The sequence below is a fragment of the Protopterus annectens genome, chromosome 1.part2, assembly GCF_019279795.1.
Source record: "Protopterus annectens isolate FY-2018-M chromosome 1.part2, PAN1.0, whole genome shotgun sequence".
Taxonomy (NCBI): Eukaryota; Metazoa; Chordata; order Ceratodontiformes; family Protopteridae; genus Protopterus; species Protopterus annectens.
This window is the reverse complement of record NC_056727.1, coordinates 150,899,816-150,924,261: the sequence shown is the minus strand read 5'-3', so window position 1 is coordinate 150,924,261 and position 24,446 is coordinate 150,899,816.

The following is a 24,446-nucleotide window of genomic DNA, read 5'->3' as shown; positions in this document are numbered from 1 at the left end:
ATATATATATATATATATATATATATATATATATATATATATATATATATATATATATATATATATATATATATATATATATATATATATATGTATGTATATATATGTATGTATATATATATATATATATATATATATATATATATATATATATATATATATATATATACATACATACATATATGTGTGTGTGTGTGTGTGTGTGTGTGTGTGTGTGTGTGTGTGTGTGTGTGTGTGTGTGTGTGTGTGTGTGTGTGTATGTGTGTGTGTGTGTGTGTGTGTATTGCTATTCCCATTGCAAGAATCTAACCTTTATTTTCCTCTGTTTAAAGCTTTACTTTGAAATATAAACATAAACTACATTCAAAATATATGTATATATTTAAAATGAAACTTTCTTATTAAATGTAAGCCACATATACAGATAATTGTTTGTACATGAGCAATTAGAATGAATGAGTATTCACTTTCATCTCAGCATGTAATAATTTTTTTCTATGTGTAAAAGACAGCTACAGTGGTAATATCCAGTATTTCTATAAATTTTCTGCACACAGGATCATTAAAAGACACATCATTAAAAGACACAATGCTTTCAGATAAACTACTCAGATTTCATTATCCCAATATGCATTTCACACAAAACAGGGAGAAGTGCTTTATCAAGGGAAATGTGTGCAGTATCGAAACAGATTTAAAATAACATAAAACCAAGGTCATTTGCCTTATCAAGGGAAATACAGCCTGTATTAAAACACACACATTTGAAATACATGATGTGGTCTTGATATGTATTTAAACTGCATTTTAATAATGTCGGTATTTCCCTTGATAAACCACTTTGATGCTTTTGTGTAAAACGTACATTGGGATAACAAACACTTGAGTATTTTAACTGAAGCTTGTGTGCGCATTTTTAACATTTGCAGAATTCTGATTTTGGTGACTATTTCTGGCGGAAAACAATAGTGAGTGTATACACTTCAGTAAATATTGTTTGGGTTATGTTAGAAGGACTTCTGGTTAAACACTGTTACTGCATGAAAGGGAATACAGCAGAAAGCACTTCAGTTATTTCCAATATATGACATTTGTACTACAGTGCCTCTGAATGTGTGCAAGCTGATGCCCCTAAAACTGATGGTAGGTCTCGGGGGAAAAAAATAAGCAGTGAGAGCAATGCCAGATATGTGAAAGTGCACATTATAACAGAGTATGAGATGTGACATGAGTGAGGGTGAAAGAGAACTTAGCCACTCCAGGCACAAAAGAACTTGCATGCAAGGAAGTTATGTAGATCACCATTTCTGAGCAATCAGCAACAAACAATCTTAGCAGTATGTGATTTAGTGCATATAAAGAACTGTGAACAGAGGTCCAGTGACCACACATCTGAATTCCTCAAACAGCTACTCAAAAAAAAGTAATTTTAGTCATGTACACTGTGGTGGTGGTGCTGCAGTAGCATTGTCGCCTCACAGTAAGACGTTGTCCTGTTCGATTCTTAGCTAGAGCGTCTTCTGTGTGTAGACATGCGTGAATGGGCATACCTTCATTGAAGGTTGTGCATCAGGGCCGGCAACTGGCATGTAAACATCTACTGCCAATCAGCGGACTGGAGTTCTGCTGTGGTGACCCCTAAATGGGAAAAGCCGAAAGACACAACAAAGCCACATCAAAGAATCTGGTCTTGTTTTTATTTCTGCCAAGACTAGAGTTTGGCAAGGGGCCACTGAGGTGACACAGCCAGAATCCCTGACTTAGAAAACCAACAAATGTCAGATTGCCTCCAATGTGCACACTTAAGAGATCAGTCAATGCACCATTATTTCATAGCAGAAAAAAACATGTCCATGGAGGTGAATAGCAATACTTCAGATATCAATGCCATAACAACAGAACCAGAGTTAAGTAGTCAAGGGCTATAGACCTGCTTGATGAAAATGATGAACCCAGGTGATAGAAAATGTACAGATGTTAAAACCAATGAAACTGCATTAAATGCTGTGCATCACACAAGGGATGAAGGGTCAGATGAGTTTTATTTGATAGTAGTTGATAAGTGCAGTGATGTACACCAAAAAATAAAACTTCACACCCTACAGTCCTGTATGTCCAAAGGAACCTAGGATCAACTTGAAAAGAGTCAAACCCTAAAAAGAGGGAGGCTTGTCACATTATAGCCTAGCCACAAGTGGCAATTCTGGTGATGCCAGGCAAGAACTGAGAGCAACAGGAATATCATATGTTTACGTCACAGGTAGTCTAGGATAGTAATGACAAATGTTCAGGTTATTATGGAAAACATCATAATTCTGTTGCTACTACAGTGTCTTCATAATAAGATGTATGTTGTAAAGAACAGAGAGTGACAGCTAAGCATCCTACTTACAATTTGTATGCATGGAATATGCATCATTCACTGTTAAATACTGAAGGAAGTTGTTGGCTTGCCCCATCAGTCCATAGTAAAGCATAAAAGCATGCCTATATACTGTAAGATTCTAAATGCTCACCTTGAAATGAAAGACGTCAGATATTTAGAGGTGGATTTTAAACATGAATATATAGGTTTCAAAGGTCTATGTTTAACGATCAAATGGAACATTCATTGAGAGACTGTTCACCGTACATAGACCAAGAAAACATCTTTTCATCAAATGGCCAAATGATGGTAAATAATTTCATCAAATGATCATAGTTGGACAACATAAAGGGAATGGAAAGTAGTACATACTTATCTGTAATGTAATGCCCTTTTCCCACTGTAGTATTGTCTCAGAGTTGGTATATATAATTAGCAGGGATGGGCTTGGGGGCTGTGCCCCCCATATAAGGAGGGGCCGGTGTTCACAGAATCCTCTTCTTGTGAGGGGCTGCGCCCCCCATGACCTCCACTAATTATGTATACCAACTCCAAGATCTCACTGCAGTGGGGAAAGGCAGGTTTCCTTATCCCTACATTACTGATAAGTATGTAATATGCTCCATTCCCTTTATGTTGGCCAGCTATGATTGTTTCATTAAGTTTCAGTAGTCTATGTATGGTGAGCAGCCATTTGATGAACATTCCGTTTGATCATTAAATATAGACCCAAATTTCAAAATAGCAGTGTTGCAATTAATCAGACAAGAACTATATAGGTTCATAGGTTTGTACTAGGCTAATGGCCCTGGAGCCTTTATAAGCCTAGCCCCAAAAAAATTGCCCAGGCACCATGCCACCCGATTTTAGTTCACAGTGCCCCTATCCAATAGGGCGACTGGAGTGAACTTTGTTGCTCATCCACTCATCAAGATTTCTCTTGAAGAGGGCCAGTGAGGTGCTATCTTGACATGAATGGGAAGCTTATTCCAGAGTATGGGCAGTCTTTGGGAGATGAATCTGTCTCTCCCTGTTCTGTTAATTGTGGTAATGAGGTTGTGATTTCTGGAGCATGTGGCATAGGGGATTGGAATTTCTTTAGGTGTAGCATTTCAAGTAGGGGTGGGTTGGACATGTCTTTGTAAGTCAAGCAGAGATCACTGCTAAGTAGATGATTAGATATTGAGAACAGCTGAAGTTTCTTGTGTCTGTCCATGTAGGACATGTGTTTAAGGCCTAGGATCCTTTTTGTGAGGTACTTTTGTGGCCTCTCCAGCTGTCGTAGGTGTCTGGTCAGGTACATGCCAAATGGGGCGTTATATTCGATGATTGGTCTAATGAGGGATGAGTAGAAAGGGATGATGACCTCTTTCTTCCTGGATGCGAAACCTTTGGTTATAAGATGTGCCATGTAGAAGAACTTTTTTCCAAAGGGGATAATAACACATTTTTCGGCATTAAGCTTCAGGCCATGGTTCCATTGTTCTCAGAAAGGCCCTTTTGTAGGATGTCTGCATCACTTGGGGAGTTGATAATGACTCCTAGCTTGCAGTCATCAGTGAACTTGGTCAGCCAAAGTCCTTCTGTGTTGGCCTGGATTTCTGAGAAGTAGATGCCAAACAGGAGAGGGCCCAGGGCTGAGCCCTGTGGGACTCCACTCATGACTGGTCAACAGTCTGACTTGGAATCTGCAACTTTCACTCTGTGGTTCCTGTCTGTGAGCCAATTTACAACCCACCTAGTGATGTAAGGACTGATGCCTAGTTTGGTGAGTTTATCAATGATACCTGAGTGGGGAATGGTATCAAAGGCCTTGGCCAGGTTGAGGTAGGCTGTATGCACTGCCTTACCCTCATCCACAGCCTTGGTGACTGCCTCGAAGAAGTCAACCAGGTTCAGCAGGTAGGATCTCCCCTTGACAAAGCCAAACTGTGTGGGGTCAAGAGTTTGGAAATTGCCTATGTCTTTGTTAAGCAGGTCCATGATGATATGCTCCATAGCTTTGCATACCAGACTCATCTGGCTAATAGGGCAATAGTTCCCAGGGTCTGTAGTTGCTCCCCCTTTATGGAGTGGGATGAACTGTAGCAGTGAGCCATTCATTAGAGACATAGCCTGAGGTAAAGCTGTGATTGAACAGGGCACACAGATGTGGTCCCAGTTCATTTTGTAGATTATGTAGGACACAACCAGGGATATTATCAGGTCCCATGGATGCTGTATTCTTGGCTTTGGATAATTCAGCTTTTACCTGTGCCACAGAAATGGTGGGTACCAGGCTTTCTTCTGGTATTGTAATAGAGCCCTTGGGGGAAGAGAGGGGTAAAGTTGGTACAGAATCTGTCAGCCAGTATGTTGGTTATATCTGTTGGCTCAGTATAGGAGGTGCCATTGTGCAATAACTCAAAGAAAATCTGTGTATTGTCTTTGAGGTTTTTGATATAGCTATAGAAGGTTTGTGGTTGTTTTTGGTGTTAGCCGCAATTCTGCCTTCATAGCTGGCTTTAGAGGATTTGATAAGGGATCTCAGCTTTTTGTTGAGACTGATAAGGGAGGTTTTCCAGCCTTGTGACTTCATTTTTTTCTGCAACAGTTTCTTTGTCCTGTTGTAGAGTTTATTGATGGCTGCGGACCACCAGATTGGCTTCCTTTTTTTTTTGGAGCAGTTTTTTTTTATAGGCAGATGCTTACCCTGGGTTAAATTAAACTATTTTGATAAAAAGTTTATTAAAATATAAATGTATTTAATATGTTTTATATTTTTTATTTACATTTTTGTGTATTAGTGTAATCGATTTATGTATTGACTCACTTATGATTTGATGTGTTTTTGTGAATTTGGAAGTATAGACACTCTAATTTGTTTGAAATTGTTAATTAAAGTGTGATGTCATTACCTATAGAGTATTTAAATGTGAGAGTGAAGTAGTAATTTAGGCCGCGGTGTTGCAGCGGTTAGCATTGTCGCCTCACAGCAAGAGGTCATCCTGTTCGATTCTCAGCTGGAGCCTGCATGTCCTCCCCGCAGTCGAGTGACGTTAAAGACATGCTGGTAGCTATGGGTGTACCTTCTTTGAACGTTGAGTGTCAGGCTGGCAACTCGGCACTGTAAAAATCCACTGCCAATCATTAGCAGACGGGAGTTCCGCTGTGGCAACCCCTAACTGGGAAAAGCCGAAAGAAAGTGAAGTAGTAATTTATTTCTGATGAAGTTCTGGAAGTAAAGGAATGAAAGAGCTAAGTTGACTCCTGTTTTTTTCTTTTTCAGTACTACAGCTTTCAACAGTGGTGTTTTTATTTTTTAGTTTGAAGTTTTTCATACCTTTGGTGTAGTGTTCATACCTTTGGTGTAGTGTTATATATAACCCAGCCACTGGGGATGCACAAGCCAGTGCATTTCTTTGTTCCGGTCCCAAGCCCGGATAAATGGGGAGGGTTGTGTCAGGAAGGACATCCGGCGTAAAACCTCTGCCAAAAATGACTGATGTGGAGAACTTTTCATAGTTACATACCGGATTGGTCAAGGCCCGGGTTAACAAAGACTGCCACCAGTACTGTTAGCCAACAGGGTGCTGGCAGAAATTGGGCTACTGTTGGCCGAAAAAGAAGAGGAGGGGGAAGGCATGCCCGAAGGTAGGAAGAGAGGAGGAAGGTTAGGAGTGTAGTACTGAGGGTAGGAACTTTGAATGTTGGCAGTATTACTGGTATAGGGAGAGAGTTAGCTGATATGATGGAGAGAAGGAAGGTTGATATATTGTGCGTGCAAGAGACCAGATGGAAGGGAATTAAGGCCAAGTGTATAGGAGGTGGGTTCAAATTGTTCTATTATGGTGTGGATGGCAGAAGAAATGGGGTAGGGGTTATCCTAATGGAACAGTATACCAAGAGAGTTTTGGAGGTGAAGAGAATGTCTGATAGAGTGATGTTTATGAAGCTTGAAATTGATGGTGTAATGATGAATGTTGTTAGTGCATATGCTCCACAAGTTGAGTGTGCGATGGATGAGAAAGGAAAATTTTGGAGTGAGTTGGATGAAGTGGTGGTGAGTGTACCCAAGGGTGAGAGACTAGTGATTGGAGCGGACTTCAATGGGCATGTTGGTGAAGTGAACAGAGGGGACGAGGAAGTGATGGGTAGGTATGGTGTTAAGGAGTGGAATGCAGAAGGTCAGATGATTGTGGATTTTGCGAAAAGGATGGACATGGCTGTGGTGAATATGTATTTTAAGAAGAGGGAGGAGCATAGGGTGATGTACAAGAGTGGAGGAAGATGCAAACAGGTGGATTATATCCTATGTAGGAGGGCCAGTCTGAAGGAGATTGGAGACTGTAAAGTGGTGACTGGGGAAAGTGTAGTTAAGCAGCATAGAATGGTGGTCTGCAGGATGATGTTGGTGATCAAGAAGTGGAGGAGGAGTGTGAAAGCAGTGCCAAGGATTAAATGGTGGATGTTAAAAAAGGGTGATTGTGAGCTGGAGTTCAGGGAAGAGTTAAGACAGGCACTGGGAGGCAATGAAGAGTTACCAAATAGCTGGGTAACTACAGCAGAGCTAGTAAGGGAGACTGCTAGGAAGGTGCTTGGTGTGACATCTGGACAGAGGAAGGAGGACAAGGAGACATGGTGGTGGAATGAGGAAGTACAGGAGAGTATACAGAGGAAGAGGCTGGTGAAGAAGAAGTGGGATTGTCAAAGAGATGAAGAAAGTAGACATGAGTATAAGGAGATGAGGCGCATGGCAAAGAGAGAGGTGGTGAAGGCTAAGGATAAGGCATATAGAGAGTTGTATGAGAGATTGGACACTAAAGAGGGAGAAAGGACCTGCACTGATTGGCTAGATAGAGGAACAGAGCTGAAAAAGATGTGCAGCAGGTAAGGGTGATAAAGGACAGTGAGGGAAACGTACTCACAAGTGAGGAGAGTGTGTTGAGTAGATGGAAAGAGTACTTTGAAGGGCTGATGAATGAAGAGAATGAGAGAGAGAAGGTTGGATGATGTGGGGATAGTGAATCAGGAAGTGAAGCAGATTAGCAAGGAGGAAGTAAGGACAGCTATGAAGAGGATGAAGAATGGAAAGGCAGTTGGCCCAGATGACATACCAGTGAAAGCATGGAGGTGCTTAGGAGAAATGGCAGTAGAATTTTTAACCAGATTGTTTAATGAAATTTTGGAAAGTCAGAGGATGCCTGAGGAGTGGAGAAAAAGTGTTTTGGTACCTATCTTTAAGAATAAGGGTGATGTGCAGAGCTGCAGTGACTACAGAGGGATAAAATTGATCAGTCACAGCTTGAAGTTATGGGAAAGAGTAGTGGAAGCTAGGTTAAGAAGGGAGGTGATGATTAGTGATCAGCAGTATAGTTTCATGCCAGGAAAGAGCACTACAGATGCAATATTTCCTCTGAGAGTGTTGTTGGAGAAATACAGAGAATGTCAGAAGGAATTGCATTGTGTCTTTGTGGACTTAGAGAAAGCATATGACATGGTGCCTAGAGAGGAGTTGTGATATTGTATGAGGAAGTCGGGAGTGGCAGAGAAGTATGTAAGAGTGGTACAGGATATGTACAAGGGTAGTGTGACATTGGTGAGGACTGTGGTGGGAGTGACAGATACATTTAAGGTGGAGGTGGGATCACATCAAGGGTCAACTCTGAGCCCTTTCTTATTTGCAGTGGTGATGGACAGGTTGACAGATGAGATTAGACAGGAGGCCTTGTGGACTATGATGCTTGCAGATGACATTGTGATATGCAGTGAGAGTAGGGACCAGGTTGATGAGACCCTGGAGAGGTGGAGATATGCTTTAGAGAGGAGAGCAATGAAGGTCAGCAGGGCTAAAACAGAATATATGTGTGTAAATTAGAGGGAGGGTAGAAGAATGGTGAGGATGCACGGAGTAGAGTTGGTAAAGGTGGATGAGTTTAAGTACTTGGGATCAACAGTTCAGAGTAATGGTGAGTGTGGAAGAGAGGTGAAGAAGAGAGTACAGGCAGGGTGGAATGGGTGGAGAAGAGTGTCAGGAGTGATTTTTGACAGACGGGTACCAATAAGAGTGAAAGGGAAGGTCTACAAGAGGGTAGTGAAACCAGCTATGTTATATGGGTTGGAGATGGTAGCATTGTCGAAAAGGCAGGAGTCAGAGCTGGATGTGGCAGAGTTAAAGATGTTAATATTTGCACTGGGTGTGACTAGGATGGACAGGATTAGGAATCAGTATATTAGAGGGTCAGCTCAGGTTGGACAGTTTGGAGGCAAAGCAAGAGAAGCGAGATTGCATTGGTTTGGACATGTGCTGAGGAGGGATGCTGGGTATATTGGGAAAGGGATGATAAGGATGGAGCTGCCAGGTAAGAGGAAAAGAGGAAGGCCTAAGATGAGGTTTATGGATGTGATGAGAGAGGACATGCAGGTGGTTGGTGTGAAAGAGCATGATGCAGAGGACAGGAAGAAATGGAAACAGATGATCCGCTGTGGCGACCCCTAATGGGAACAGCCAAAAGAAGATGATGATGATGATGATGGTGTAGTGTTATATATCAGAAATCTAATCTGTTTTCTCAAAATCTCACCAAGATGATGCTGAAATATAGAGTGTATTTTATACAGCATGTATCATGGAGAGAAGTCGATTAAAAAATAAAAAAGACAGCTGGGCACATAGGTCGCAGGAACCTGGTATTCGCACAGGTGCCATGACATGACAACATGACAGTCTAGAATCCTCAAGATACAGACTCATTCCAACAATGGTGTTAGGCCAGGTTCAGGGGAAGGATTGCCCCCTCTGTTGTAGAAGGAAGCAGTAGTCCACAAAAAAGAGCTATAAAGATAATAGGGTAGACTATTGAGGATAAGGACGATATGTATTGTTACTATTATGCAAGAAATCTAGAATTTCTAGATAGAAGATATTCAGAAAGATTAAAGAGAGAAATCAGAGGAAAGAAAAATCCTTGCACAAGAAAAACTGTCAAAAGCTTCAAATGCAATTTTTTATTTATTAACACAACAGACCTAAGCAAAACATTACGTAGATGAAGAAACATTGTGCCACCTGGAAAAAGAAGTAAAAAAGGAAGTGAGAAAATATAAAGAACAAAATCCAGAGATTTTTGAAAGGTATAAAAAAGAAACATGGATATGTATGGACAAATATGCAAAAAAAAGTGTGAGGGAGATGGGAGATTAGTAGTGAGGCTTCTGCACTTCAGGATAGTGGATTTGGAAAAATGGCACCATACTGCTAGTATGCTATAATAAAATGCCAGTCTCAGTGGTATACAGTAACAAAACAGCAGAGTGCACATGACACAGAACTACTAGAACGCTGTAATAAAATGTCAGTCTCACTGGTATAAAGTAACAAAATGCCAGAGTGCACATGGTACAGTACTACTAGTATGCTGTAATAAAATGCCAGTCTCAGTGGTATACAGTAATAAAATGGCAGAGTGCACATGGCACAGTACTACTAGTATGCTATAATGAAATGACAGTCTCAGTGATATAGTAACAAAATGGCAGAGTGCACATACATATTCTAAAAATTGTCACATTGCCACTGATATGTTGTAAAAAATGCACAACACCTCTGCCACTGTAACAAAATGGCACAGTGCCACTGATATATTGTAACAAAAATACACAGTGTTGCCAGTACAATGCAACACAATGACACAGAACTAGTATATTATAACAAAAAGTCATAGTACCACCAATATACTGTAACAAAATGGCACAGAGCTACTAGCATACTATAACTTAAAGGCACTTTACAACCAATATAGTGTAACAAAATGGCACATGGCTACTCATATGCAATAACAAAAAGGTACAGTACTACCAATATTTTGAAACAAAATGGCACAGAGCCAATATTAGACTGTAACAACATGGCAGAGAGCTGCTAGTATACCATAGCAAAAATGCTCACAACCACCAATATACAGTAACAAAAATATTACAAAGCTTTTGGTATACTGTAACAAAAATCACGGTATCACTAACATACTGTAACAAAATATCACAGAGCTACTAATATACTATAATAAAAAGGCACCATATCAAAAATATATGGTAACAAAATGGCACAGAGCTACTAATATACCATAACAAAATGTTACAGTACCACCAACATACTGAAACAAAAGAGCCACTTTTATACTATAACAAAAAGGCGCAGTGCCACAAATATACTGTAACAAAATGAAAGAGAGCTGCTGGTACATTGTATCAAAAAGGCAGAGTGCCACCAATATACTGTATCAAAATGGCACAGAGCTACTACTATATTATACGAAAAGGAACTGTGCCAACAATACAGGTTAATAAAATGGCATACAGCTACTAGTATTTTATTTCAAAAAGGCACAGTGTAAACAATATGCTGTCAAAATGTCACAGAAGTACTACTGTACCATAACAAAAAAGGCAGAAATCTACTAGCATACTAAAACAAGAAAGGAACGTACCAACAATACAGAGTAGTAAAATGACACAGAACTGCTGGTATGCTATAATAAAAAGGCATAGAACCACACATATACAGTAACAAAATGGCACAGAGCTTCTAGAATACAATAACAAAAAGGGACAGTACCACAAAAGTATAATAGCAAAATGGCACAGAGCCACTGGTACACTATAACAAAAAGTCACACTACTATCAACATAGTGTAACAGCATGCCACAGAGCTACTACTATACTAGAACAAAAAGACACTGTAAAACAATATAATGTAACAAAATGGAACAGAAATCCTGGTACACCATAACACAAAAGCATGGTACAAACAATATGCTGTAACAACATGGAACAGAGTTACTAGTATACCATAACAAAAAGGGACTGTCCCACAAATATACTGTAACAAAATACCACACAACTACTAATATACTGTAACAAAATGCCACACAGCTACGAGTATACTCTAATAAAATGGGAAAGAGCTATTAGTATACAATAACAAGCATGCACAAGCAAGCAATATATAGTAACAAATAGGCACATAGGTACTGGTACACTGTAAAAGAAAGGCAAAGTACTACCAAAATAAAGCAGTAAAATGGCACAGAGCTACTGGCATATTATAACAAAAAAGGCAAAGTACTGACCATCATTTAGCCAGAGCTTCCTTGTGCCTGGCCTGGATACCTGTGACTGCAAGACTTGGACTGCTTCTAAATCTATCTGGATACACAAAACTAATCTAAGTATATATATATATATATATATATATATATATATTTTTTTTTTTGCACTTGCTCAAACTGCGTCAGTACTTCTGGGCTGCATTTCTTTATTTGCTTGAATTTATCACAGTTTTACAGCCTGCACTTGTTAAAGAAACTCCATCTGTTTGTTACTGCACTGCTCACATGTTGTTTGTAACAGTAGTCTGATATTTCGTAACCTCCTCTGTTACTGAAAAGCTGTTTCTGAGTTTGCCAAAGTTCTCCTGAGTATGCCAAAATATTTATAAGTTTTGCAAGGTTTTTGTGAGTTGTGAATATTGCTCAGGCTTAATGAACTTATTTCCAAGAACTCCAGATTTTGCAGGAATTCTTACTTATGTTTTAAAGCATTTGTTAATGCACCTGAGCTCAAACCCAGTTTGATTTACATTAAGAGGGTTCTTTTGCACTATGGTGGGAGCAAAGAGCTAAATTCAAACCATCCAAGGTAGGAACTACTGGTTGATAGCTTATTATGTTTTATCTGATTGGCCTGAGGCTTTAACTTTATAGAAGTCTTTCATCTTTTTCATATAAAATAATTACATTTTTTGTGGGATTGTACTCATTTATTCAGAGCTTCCTTGTGCCTGGCTTGCACACCTGTGATTGCAAGACCTGGATTGTTTCTAAACTCATCTGGAGCTACAAAGCTGATATATATTTTTGCAATTGTTCTGTTTCAGTGATATTTAACACTTCTGTGCTGCATTTATTTATCTTGTTGAATTTATCACTGGTTTTCAGCCTGCACTAGTTATAAAAACTCCATCTGTTTGTCACTGTACTACTCTTTGGTTGTTTTTTAACAATAGTCTAAAATTTCCTTACCTCCTATGTTACTGCAAAAGCTGCTTCTGAGTTTGACAAAGTTCTCCTGAGTCTGCCACAATATTTATAAGTTTTGCAAGGTTTTTGTGAGTTGTGAATATTGCTCAGGCTTAATGAACTTATTTCCAAGGATTCCTGATATGCAGGAATTCTTACTTTTGTTTGAAATGATTTGTTACTGCCCTTGAGCACAGTCAGTTTGATTTACATTAAGAAGGGTACTTTTGCACTCTGGTGGGGGCAGAGAGCTAAATTCAACTACAGGTCAATAGCTTATTGTGTTTTTATCTGATTGGCTTGAGGGCTTAACTTTAAAGAAGTCTTTCATACTACTGGTATAAAATAATTACATTTTGTGGGATTGTGGTAATTTATTCAGAGCTTCCTTGTGCCTGGCTTGGACATCTTTGACTACAAGACTTAGATTGCTTCCAAAACCATCTGGATCTAAAAAGCTGGTATAAGTATATTTTTTTTGCACTTGCTCTAACTGTTTCGGTGATATTTAACACTTCTGTGCTGCATTTATACAGCCTAACTGTACCAAATCTCTCAGTTTTTACAGTTTTTTGAGGTCCAAATAATAGGGTCCATGATTCTTGAGTGGTACCCCTTAATTTCTGAATTTCCCAGCTTTTTTTTTTTAATAATTTTTTCCGGTCTTTTTTTGGACTAACATCATTGCATGGAGGGTTGCATGGTGACGTCAGCTTCATGAGCAGCCTGCCAGCCTGTTAGATTTTGGCTGAGGGCTTCTCTGGGCTGAGTGAGAGACTTGAGTTTGTTTATTTACATTTAGCAGTGCGCATGCTGGACTCGCCATTACTCACATGTCTCCTGCTGCAAGCCTGCTGTAACAGTTAAGATAGGGTAGGTAGGGATTAGGGAATAAAGAGATAAGTGGGACAGACGAGATGAAGAATCAGTCAGAGAAAGTTAGTTAGAACTTAGAAGCCTGACAGATGGTGTGTTTTTTTTAATTAAAATAAGTGTTGTTGTTTGTTGCATACTTGGTGCACTACTGCACTTCTTGCATAAAAGTTCAGTTTAGAGAAGGCAGCAGGATTCAAGACAGTCATGGCACCCAGCAGCAGAGCAGCAGAACAAGACAACTTAGACAAGTCTACTCTAATGAACTCAGAGCTGTGTGGCAGTGAACCCGGTCCAAAGGTTGGTCGACAGTCATCATCATGAAAAAATTATTTCTTCTGCTGCTGCTTCTTCCCCCAGCTCCTTCTGCACCTCCTCCAGCAGGTAAATAAAATAATTTATAATGCTAAAAGATAAGAAAGAAAATGAAATGTTTATGTTTACTTTTGAGTAATACTAGACTCGTAGTTGTATTATATGAAATGATCGTTTTTTGTTCTCGCTCATTGTTACCTATCCCAGTCATTGGTATTGGGCAGTGACATAAGCTATGTGAGCAAACAGATGTAGCAAACACAGCCTGCTACAACAAGAGTATGGTGAGATGTTGTTTGTGATTGTAACACTGTGAGTAAATGCAGTTCACAGCAAATGAGAATATACACTTCAAAACCAGAAACCAAACTGGCTAGCAATTAGTGCCACAAATATTTGGCAGTACAACACAAATAAATCACAAAATTATCTACCTGGCATTAAAGTTAAGTCAATACCAACATTAAAAATGGTAAATATGTGTGTTCAAGAGATATTACACCATTAATTGAGTAATCTTATATAATAAAGTAAACCTCACCAGAGACCAGACTGCAACACAAGAACTTAAGCCTGAAAATGGACATTACTCATTAACAGTGTACTGCCCTTTCATATATGTCCATGTCTGAATTAAAACATTCCTTGTTGACTGTAGTAACTGGTCTACATGAGGAAGCCTGCACTATGCCTTCCTGTCTTAGACTCATTACAGGTAATGGAATTGTCTGCTATTCCTTCTGTTAGCTAGTAGTGCTCAAAACCATTAAATGCTGCTGCATTTCAAAAAGCTTAACTAGCTATCATTACATTGCAATTTAGCACAGCACAGCCAACAAATAAGTTCTATCCTATAGGCTGCAAACTCTATAATTCTAAGAAAATCATTTAACCATGAAATAATTCTAACTAATGGTGCTGTCTATTTATCAAATGAATAAGGTAAAACAGGTCAGGGTATTTTATTTTTTTCAGAAGACCTGCTGTAATGCAAGTAGACTATACATGCTATGCATAGTAACTGTGGCTAACTAGATACCATTGTTAACTACATACATAGAGTACCACTGAACTGACACATTTCAAATACAGTAATAGTTCAAATGTTGGAAGTCTCCATGAATGTTAATAAAAAAGAAATATGACTGAATGCAAGACTTATTTTGTATTGGGTGACTATAAGACTAAGTTCAGTTTGTATTATCTCAGAGTACTCTACTCTCAAATGCAGCTGCAGCATCCTTGGAGTTAGCAATAGTCAGGAGTTTTGGAACCCACAATTTCAGGGTTTGCATTTTGTGTTACTGGGCCAATGATATACCAAAATGTTATTGCTTCAAAAGTGAGTATCAGCACGCACTGAGAAAAAAACAAAACATTCCAAACTGTGTACATAAAATATGAGTAGTACATTCAAAATAGGGTCTTAGTTTTAAAGTAATTGCATTGCATGTTATAGGAAACCACTTTTCTTTTCATGTGGGATAGAGTGTTGTGACAGGAAAGCAAACTGCTGAGTTATACGTCACAAAATGAGTTTTGCAATGATGTTTGTAACTTTATTTTAATTATTGCTCTGCCTTTTCCGTAGGGTGGGTGGAGTGTTGTAAGCATTTATAAGAGGTTATTAAAGAATATTGCACCTTAGTCAAAATGAGTGTGTGTGTGTGTGCTTTATATATATATATATATATATATATATGTATATATATATATATATCTATATATATATATATGTATATATATATATATATATATATATATATATCAGGCCGTGACAAGTGGAGTGCCACAGGGTTCTGTCCTGGGACCTCTCTTGTTTGGTATCTACTTCTCAGAAGTACAGGCTAAGACAGAAGGCCTCTGGCTGATGAAGTTCGCAGATGAATGCAAACTAGGAGCCATAGTCAAGTCCCCAAATGATGTGGACATCCTTCAGAAGGGCCTCACTGAGACAGATGCCTGGTGTCAGAGCCATGGCCTCAAGCGCAATGCCAAAAAGTGCAGTGTCATCCCCTTTGGTAAAAACTCTGTACCCATGAACTACCACATAGGCAGCAATCTACTTAACCCCGAATGCGTGATAAAAGACCTTGGGACCCAGGTGGACAGTAGTCTCTCATTTGATAGTCGCATCACCACAGTAGTCAGGAAGTCCTTCTACATGGCACAATTCATCATAAAAGGCTTCTCATCCAGGAAAAAAGAGGTCATTGTTCCCCTCTACTTGTCACTTATTAGACCCATTATAGAGTACAATGCCCCTTTTGGAATGTACCTCACAATACATCTGCAGCAGTACCTCACAAAGAGGATTACTGGCCTCAAACAAATGCCCTATACTGACCACCTCAAAAAACTCCAGCTTTACTCCGTAGCATATCGCCTACTCCAAGGTGATCTCATGTGGGATAGTGTGTTGTGACAGGAAAGCAAACTGCTGTGTTATACGTCACAAAATGAGTTTTGCAATGATGTTTGTAACTTTATTTTAATTATTGCTCTGCCCTTTTCCGTGGGGTGGTGTGTTCTAAGCCTTTATAAGAGGTTATTAAGGAATATTGCACCTTAGTCAAAATGAATGTGTGTGTGCTTTATATATATATACATATATATATATATATATATATATATATATATATATATATATATATATATATATATATATATATAAGGCAGTGACAAGTGGAGTGCCACAGGGTTCCATCCTGGGACCTCTCTTGTTTGGTATCTACTTCTCTGAAGTGCAGGCTAACACAGAATGCCTCTGGCTGATGAAGTTCGCAGATGACTGCAAACTAGGAGCCATAGTCAATTCCCCAAATGATGTGGACATCCTTCAGAAGGGCCTCACTGAGACAGATACCTGGTGTCAGAGCCATGGCCTCAAGCTCAATGCCAAAAAGTGCAGTGCCATCCCCTTTGGCAAAAACTCTGTACCCATGAACAACCATATAGGCAGCAATTTACTTAACACCGAATGCGTGATAAGAGACCTTGGAACCCAGGTGCACAGTAGTCTCTCCTTTGATAGTCACATCTCCACAGTAGTCAGGAAGTCCTTCTATGTGGCACACCTCATCATAAAAGGGTTCTCATCCAGGAAAAAAGAGGTCATTGTTCCCCTCTACTTGTCACTCATTAGACCCATTATAGAGTACAATGCCCCTTTTGGAATGTACCTAACAAGACATCTGCAGCAGCTGGAAAGGCCACAGAAGTACCTCACAATGAGGATTACTGGCCTCAAACAAATGCCTTACAGTGACCACCTCAAAAAACTCCAGCTTTACTCCGTAGCATATCGCCTACTCTGAGGTGATCTCTGCCCACCTCATAAAACTCCAGCTTTACTCCATAGCATATCGCCTACTCCGAGGTGATCTCTGCCTAACATATAAAGCTATGTCAAACCCAGAGCTGTTGGACATGCTACACCTAAAGAAATCCCAATCCCTCCAAGCTACACGCTCTAGGGACCTAAACATTGTCATTACAATAAACAGGACATGCTGGAGGGATAGATTCCTGTCCCAGAGACTTCCTATACTCTGGAATAAGCTACCTATCTATGTCAAGCAAAGTTCTTCATTAGCACTCCAAGAAAAATCTTGATGAGTGGATGGGAAATAGGAAATACACACCGGGGATCACTTCTGTGTCTCTGCTGGACAGTGGCTCAGGAAAATAACTTTCTTGGGTGGCGTAAGCTATGGTACCTTGCTGGCTAGGCTTACACAGGCCCTTGGACCGATAGCCTAGTACCTACCTATGAACCTATATATATATATATATATATATATATATATATATATATATATATATATACACACATATATATATATATATATATATATATATAGATATATATATATAGATATATGGTTACCTATCAAAACATCTACTGTTCATAACATCTAAACTCAAAACATCAAGACCATAACATCTAAACTTCAAAACATCTAAAACTCATAGCATCGAATCTCAAAACATTGAAAACCACAAATCAACTATAAATAACATCCCACAGAGTTTTTACTATGTTTATAAAGGGAGGCAAGCCCCGCTGCACCCCCCGTGTGGGGGGGGGGCTCTGTCCCCCACATCCCCCCATAAATTAATATACCAACTCCAAGGTCGCACTACAGTAGGGGAAAAATTTTACTTCCTAACCCCACTGTAGTGCAACCTTGGAGTTGGTATATTTAATTTACAGGGGGTATGGGGGGTGGAGACCCCCACTTGCAGGGTGCAGGAGGGCTTGCCCCCCTGCATAAACATAGCAAACATTGGGTGGGATGTTATTTATAGTTGCTTTGTAGTTTTCAATGTTTTGAGATTCGATGTCATGAGTTTTAGATGTTTTGAAGTTTAAATGTTATGGTCTTGATGTTTTGAGATTAGATATTATGAAGAGTAGATGTTTTGATAGGTAACCATATATTTATATGTGTATCTGTATGTGTGTGTGTATGTATATGTTTATATAGTAGCTTATAAGGGTTTTATAGTACAGTACATTACATCTGTCTTTCTTAATGAAGTTTGGTTTAGATAGTGTTTGAACCTGCTTTTGATTATGAGGGAAAGGGTACTGTTCTTTCTCTTCAAACCTCTAACCACAGAGCAATGACTTAACATATCTCTGAAGACAAATATGATTTTGCATTGTATCTTGATTGGAGATATGAGAGCAAATGTGTCTGACAAACACTGAAAAAAAACCCTCCTTTTGTATCTCATATTGTTTCAAAGTGCGTAATGGCCGATTTGGCTGCTTTATGTCTTCAAATACAGTTGTAGTTTATCCAAGCAAGGAGCAGGTTTTGATTTTTTTAACAGAAAACAAGAGTTCTAGTTCAGTACTTGCACTGTGTTTCTAAAATAATATGCAGACATCCCTTGGAGACATACTGCTGAAGGTATTAGTGGGGGGGGGGGGTCTAGGGGACATGTTCCATTTTGGTGTTTGTGTGCATACTTGAAACTATTGAAGGGAATGGATCACTGGGGTGGGTGAAAATGTTTCGTTTTGGTGCTTGTGCATACTTGAAACCACTTAGAGAATGGATCACTTGGAGAAACATTTCATTTTGGTGCTTGCACATACTTGGAGACATACTGCTGAAGGGATTAGTGGGGGGTCTGTGGCCATATTTTGGTTGCCTGCTCTTCAGTTTATGTTTGAAAGTTGGTATCCCATAATTTTGTTGGAGTGGGTGGGGGTTACATAATTATATATGCACATTTTATGTTAATCAGCATAAAGATCTGTACCACTTTTCCATGGGCCTTTGTCCAGATTTTTGATGTTTCCAAGTTGAGAGGTATGGCTGCATTTATTTATTTGGTCAATTTCATCACTGTTTTTCAGCCTGCACTTGTTTATGTCCTCTATAGGAAAAACTCTCCATAGCTTCCCACTGTTCACAGCTGCTTAAACAGTGTCAGTTTGTGCAGAAGATGGTTCCCCTGCAGGTCATCTAATAGTATACTACAAAACACTCTCACTTTGACCTTTAAGTGACTCTCCCTTACTCCTTTCTCTCTAGAAATTATGTTTCCTGACCTTATATAGCATAGGCTAGACTCAGATTTGGTGGGTCTAGACTGTTTGGTATCACTCTGTTGTTAAACCAGCTATCTTACATTAAGAGGGCCTGCCTGCACCCTTGTGGCAGAAGTGTGTAGCTCAGTACCCATCTGAGTTGGGGATTGCTGGAGAAAGGCTCAGTGTGGAGCTTTCCCATTGGTAGTTGTGTTAAAACTGTTTAAATCTGCTGTAGATAAGTTTCATATTTGCATGGGTTTGCACTCCGTTTACCGGAACTGCTTAACATTTGGCAACTTTAGCCAGAGGTCTGGAGTGCATCTGCACTGAAATCCAAGGGAGCCACTGAAAAAAATTAAAAATAAGTATATTCTAAGCCAGCACTGCACTTTGTTAACTGTATTTAATGGCATTACTACTTCACTTTCTGCTGTCTGGGACTGCTTTCTACTCTGCACTTTGAAATTGTGTTTCATTGCCTTATGTTGCATAGGCTAGATTCAGACCCACTGAATCTAGAATGTTTGATTTCATTGTGCTCTTAAACCAGCCATTTTACATTAAGAGGGCCTCCCTGCACCCTTGTGGCAGAAGTGTGTAGCTCAGAACCCATCAGTGTTGGAGACTGCTGGAGAAAGGCTCAGTTTAGGGTTTTCCCATTTGTAGTCATGTTAAAACTGTTTAAATCTGCTTGTCTATAAGCCTTGCAACTGTGGGCATTTGTGCTCAGTTTACTGAAGCTGTTCAACATTCGGCAAATTTAGCCTAGTCCAAAAAAAAAATGAAAAATAAGTATTTTTTAAGCCAGCATTGCAGTTTGTTAACTGTATTTAATTGAATTACTGCTTCATTGTCCTGTTCGTTACTAAGTCCAGTTAGCCCACTTCCTTCCAATATACCACATTCAGAAAAATCGTGCCACAATGGATGTACAGTTTCCCATCATTTCTCTTGCCAGCTTTATTGATATGGGCATCTTGAGGAAATTTAGCAATTGCTTCATGTTTACTGGCAACCATTTATTCCTAATGCTAACACCCTAAGTGAGAGATGCAAATACCCTGTGGAATGGGAGTCAATTCTCTCATGTAAAAACAAAGTAGGCATCAAACAGGTTGTCAGCACACACACATCAGCCCTCATGCAAACCTCACCTGTCGAAAAAATAAGGTCATGACACATAAACCCATATAAACAGACGTACTCACTAAAAGCCTACCAAAAGAACAGAGTCCTCCCAAACACACATCACCCACACTCACCACTAAGGTAAAAGAAACCACCGCACATACTGTATCATCACACACACACACACACACACACACACACACACACACACACACACACACACACACACACACACACACACACACACACACACACACACACACACATGTGCCTCAACAAATAAGCCCCTAAGGCAAAACACATCAAATGTCTTGGTCATAGGCAATTCCACAGTGAGACACACAGATGTTCCCCTCACCAGACTGGACAAGGAGAAGGTCATTGTCAGCTGCCTATCACTGGCCAGGATCCAACAAATCATGCATGCATTCAAGTCACTCAATAAGTACTATTATGACTCCGTTACAGTCCATTTTGCAGTGAATGACTTGACATGCACCTCTCTGGACTATATGAAGAGAGATATGACATACCTTTCTGATTATGAGTCCCAGACAGGTATGTCCCTAGCCCTAAGCAGTAGCCTACTCTCACCCAGGCTAATACCACAATATAAACAAAAAATAATTGACTAACAATTGGCTCAACTTCTAGTCTCAGTCAGGGGGGATCCAGTATCGGTCAGCCTGGGAGCATATAGTAGATAGACCTCCCTGCTTGAGTAGAGATGGTCTGCACCTATCAACCCTAGGCTTTCGGACACTGGCAAAGGCACTTGCCTCCCCCATAGTGCTTTTTTTAGGCAATGTCAAAACAACAAATTTTCCAAATGTAACAAATTTTAATTGAGACAAACTCAGGGTCGTGCTGCTTAATGCTAGGAGTTTAAACACAAAACTGCACTCCCTGGAAGCACTCCTCACCTTGGAGGATGCTGATGTCTGTGCAGTTACCAAGACATGTTTCAAGGCCACTGAGAGAACCCCAGCTGTGCAAGGCAACAATGCCTTTCACACTTTTAGACCTCAAATTGAGTGTGAAGGAAACAAAGGTGGAGGTGTATACATCTTCATTAAAACCAAATACACTTTGAGGTTGGTCAAACAGCATGACTCTCAAAAACCACTTTGTGTCCAATTAACTATTGGGAAAGTACCATACCACATCATTGCTAGATATAGATCCCCCACCATGATCAGGATAAGCACATCACCTACCTCAATTTACTGGAATCCCTCACCATACAGCCCAACACATTAGTCATGGAACATTTCAACTATCCTTCCATAGACTGGGTGACATGCACGAACAAAATGCTCACCCAGAGGTTCCTGAACTTTGTTAACATGAACACTCTGGAGCAGATAGTCTGCACCCCCATTAGAGGCTCTAATATTTTGAACATAGAACTTATCAACATGAGAGGTCACTGTACTTTCCCATTAGTGATGCCCTTCCTGGTTAGGTCAGACCACATATCAGTCTTGTTTGAAGTAACTACTGGAACTGACATCCTCACAGGGACAAAAATTATAGAAATCTTTACCAAAGCTAACTATAGCATATTAAGCAATGGTATAAAAAGCTTCATAACCACATACAGTCACAGACATCAATGATTGTTATGTAGAAGTGTACGCAAATGTCTTGTACAAACACTTAAGTGAATGCATAAACTCTGCTGTACCTGACAGGAACAAAATTAGGTCTTCCCATAAAAACAAGCCACCATGGTGAACTTCAACTATAAACAGATTATATAACAAGAGGAAGAAACTGTTTTTTCCATAACTGGTATCTCTCGGTCTTGGTTTCATCCTGCTCCATTCACCCTTCGCTTTGCTCGGGCTCACATTGCTCCCCTATCCTATGTCCATTCCCACCTACTCCTTCTTTCATTATAGTCACTTAGCAGCACCCCTCTTTACCCAGACCAATCACGTTTCCTCTCCTTCCTGCCTCACTTCCTGTCAATCAGTAGCCTTTTCTAATCCTATAGTATCCTTCAATATGTCTGTTGCTTTGCACTATTCCACACCAATAAGATCTCTTTTCTTAACCCTCTCTTCTCACTCTAATTACTAACTTAAATCTGCACTATTGCCATGTACAGACTATGTATCCAGCTCCACTTTCTCCCAACATGATTTCTACTTCTATATTAGCCCCAGCCTATATCACATAGACTATCTTCTTCCTGCAAACAAATTTATCCTCTCCACCAACTATTCCTTAGACTATCCTCTCTATTCCTTTGAAACAATTCCCCACTATATCTCTGATAAGCTATCTTATATTACATGCCACCTATCCCACTTTTTCTCTTCCCTCATCTGTTCCAGAGACATCCACCCTAACTCCGTCCCCACAACACTCCCTTTCCTTCTCATGCTACCCCTGCCAATTGTCCCACACCTCTTCACATTCTCACCCTAAACTTCCAAAGTATCTGTAATAAATCTTGTGAACTCCAAGCCTGGCTTTCTCATAACAAAACCAATATCCTAGCCACTACAGAAACCTGGCTAAAGACTTCTATTCAGGGCTCAGAGTGTCTCCCATCAAACTTTAATATAATTAGAGCAGATAGGTTAAACAAGAAAGGTGGTGGTGTTGCAATCATCTACTCCAATGCTCTAAACATCACACCTTTCAAACAATCTATCCCTCAATTCCAAAATGCTGAAATTTTGATTTCCTTTTGGATATTGATAGCTCAAAAAACTCTGTATTATTGTCATTTATAAACCTCCTGGAAATAACATAGCCATCTTAGAAAATATCCTCTCTTGGATCTCCTTTAGCATAAAAAATGAAACTAAAAACACCAGCTTTACTACGTAGCATATCACCTAGTCCGAGGTGATCTCTGCCTAACATATAAAGCTATGTCGAACCCAGAGCTGTTGGACATGCTACACCTAAAGATATCCCAATCCCTCCGAGCTACACGCTCTAAGGACCTAAACCTTGTCACCACAATAAACAGGACATGCTGGAGGGATAGATTCCTGTCCCAGAGACTTCCCATACTCTGGAACAGGCTACTCATCTATGTCAAGCAAAGTTCTTCATTAGCACTCTCCAAGAAAAATCTTGATGAGTGGGTGGGAAATAGGAAATACACCCCAGGGATCACTTCTGTGTCTCTGCTTGACAGTGGCACAGGAAAATAACTTTCTTGGCTGGAGTAAGCCAGGGAACCTTGTTGGCTAGGCTTACGTAGGCCCTTGGGCCGATAGCCTAGTACCTAACTATAAACCTATTATACTGGGCGACATGAACATTGACTGGACTTCCATTTCCTCCATACATTCATCCCATAGCATACATTTGTTTCATTTCACACAACTTATTTCCACCCCTAACAGGTACAATAACAAAACAAATGAAGGCAGAATTTTAGACTGGATTCTTGTCACCGACCCTTCCAAATATACAGTTTCAGGCACCTTGTCCAACTCTATTAGTGACCATCTCCCAGCCTAAGCTGTTTGTACCTACTCCTCCTCTAACAAAGTCCATAATATCAAAATTGTCCAAAATCTCTCAAAATGTAACCCTGTTACCTTCAACGACATCCTAGAAAGTATTAACTGGAATAGTCTTAAAACTCTCCCTTTATCTGATGCTCTTCTTCATTTCAATGACACCTTTCTAAATATCCTGCACAGTCTTGCTCCCTCAAGATGCAAAAGAGTCAAAGTAAATCATGTCCTTTGGTTAACAAGATCCACCAAAGAACTTATGACTCAGAGATAAAGCCTGGAAAACCTGGCTAAAATCTAAAAACCCACTAGACCTTAATTACTACAAACAGCTCCAAAATCAAGCTAAAAAGCTCATTCCTAAAGACAAAGAGCAGCACTTCTATAACCAGCAATCAATTAGGAAAAATAACCCCAAAATGTTCTGTTCATCCATAAATAATCTCCTACATCCTGACACCAAACCAAATCTCTACCCATACCCTGACATGCCCCCAGAACAAATAGCCAGTATTTTTAACACCTACTTTGTTGATACCATAGCCAACATTACTGCCTACTTCTCCTCTCCGCTCCCTAATACTCCTATTCCCACAGCTACATCATTCTACTCCCCCTCACAGCACTCCACTACCCCCAATAATACCTCACAAATCCTGGATCACACCTC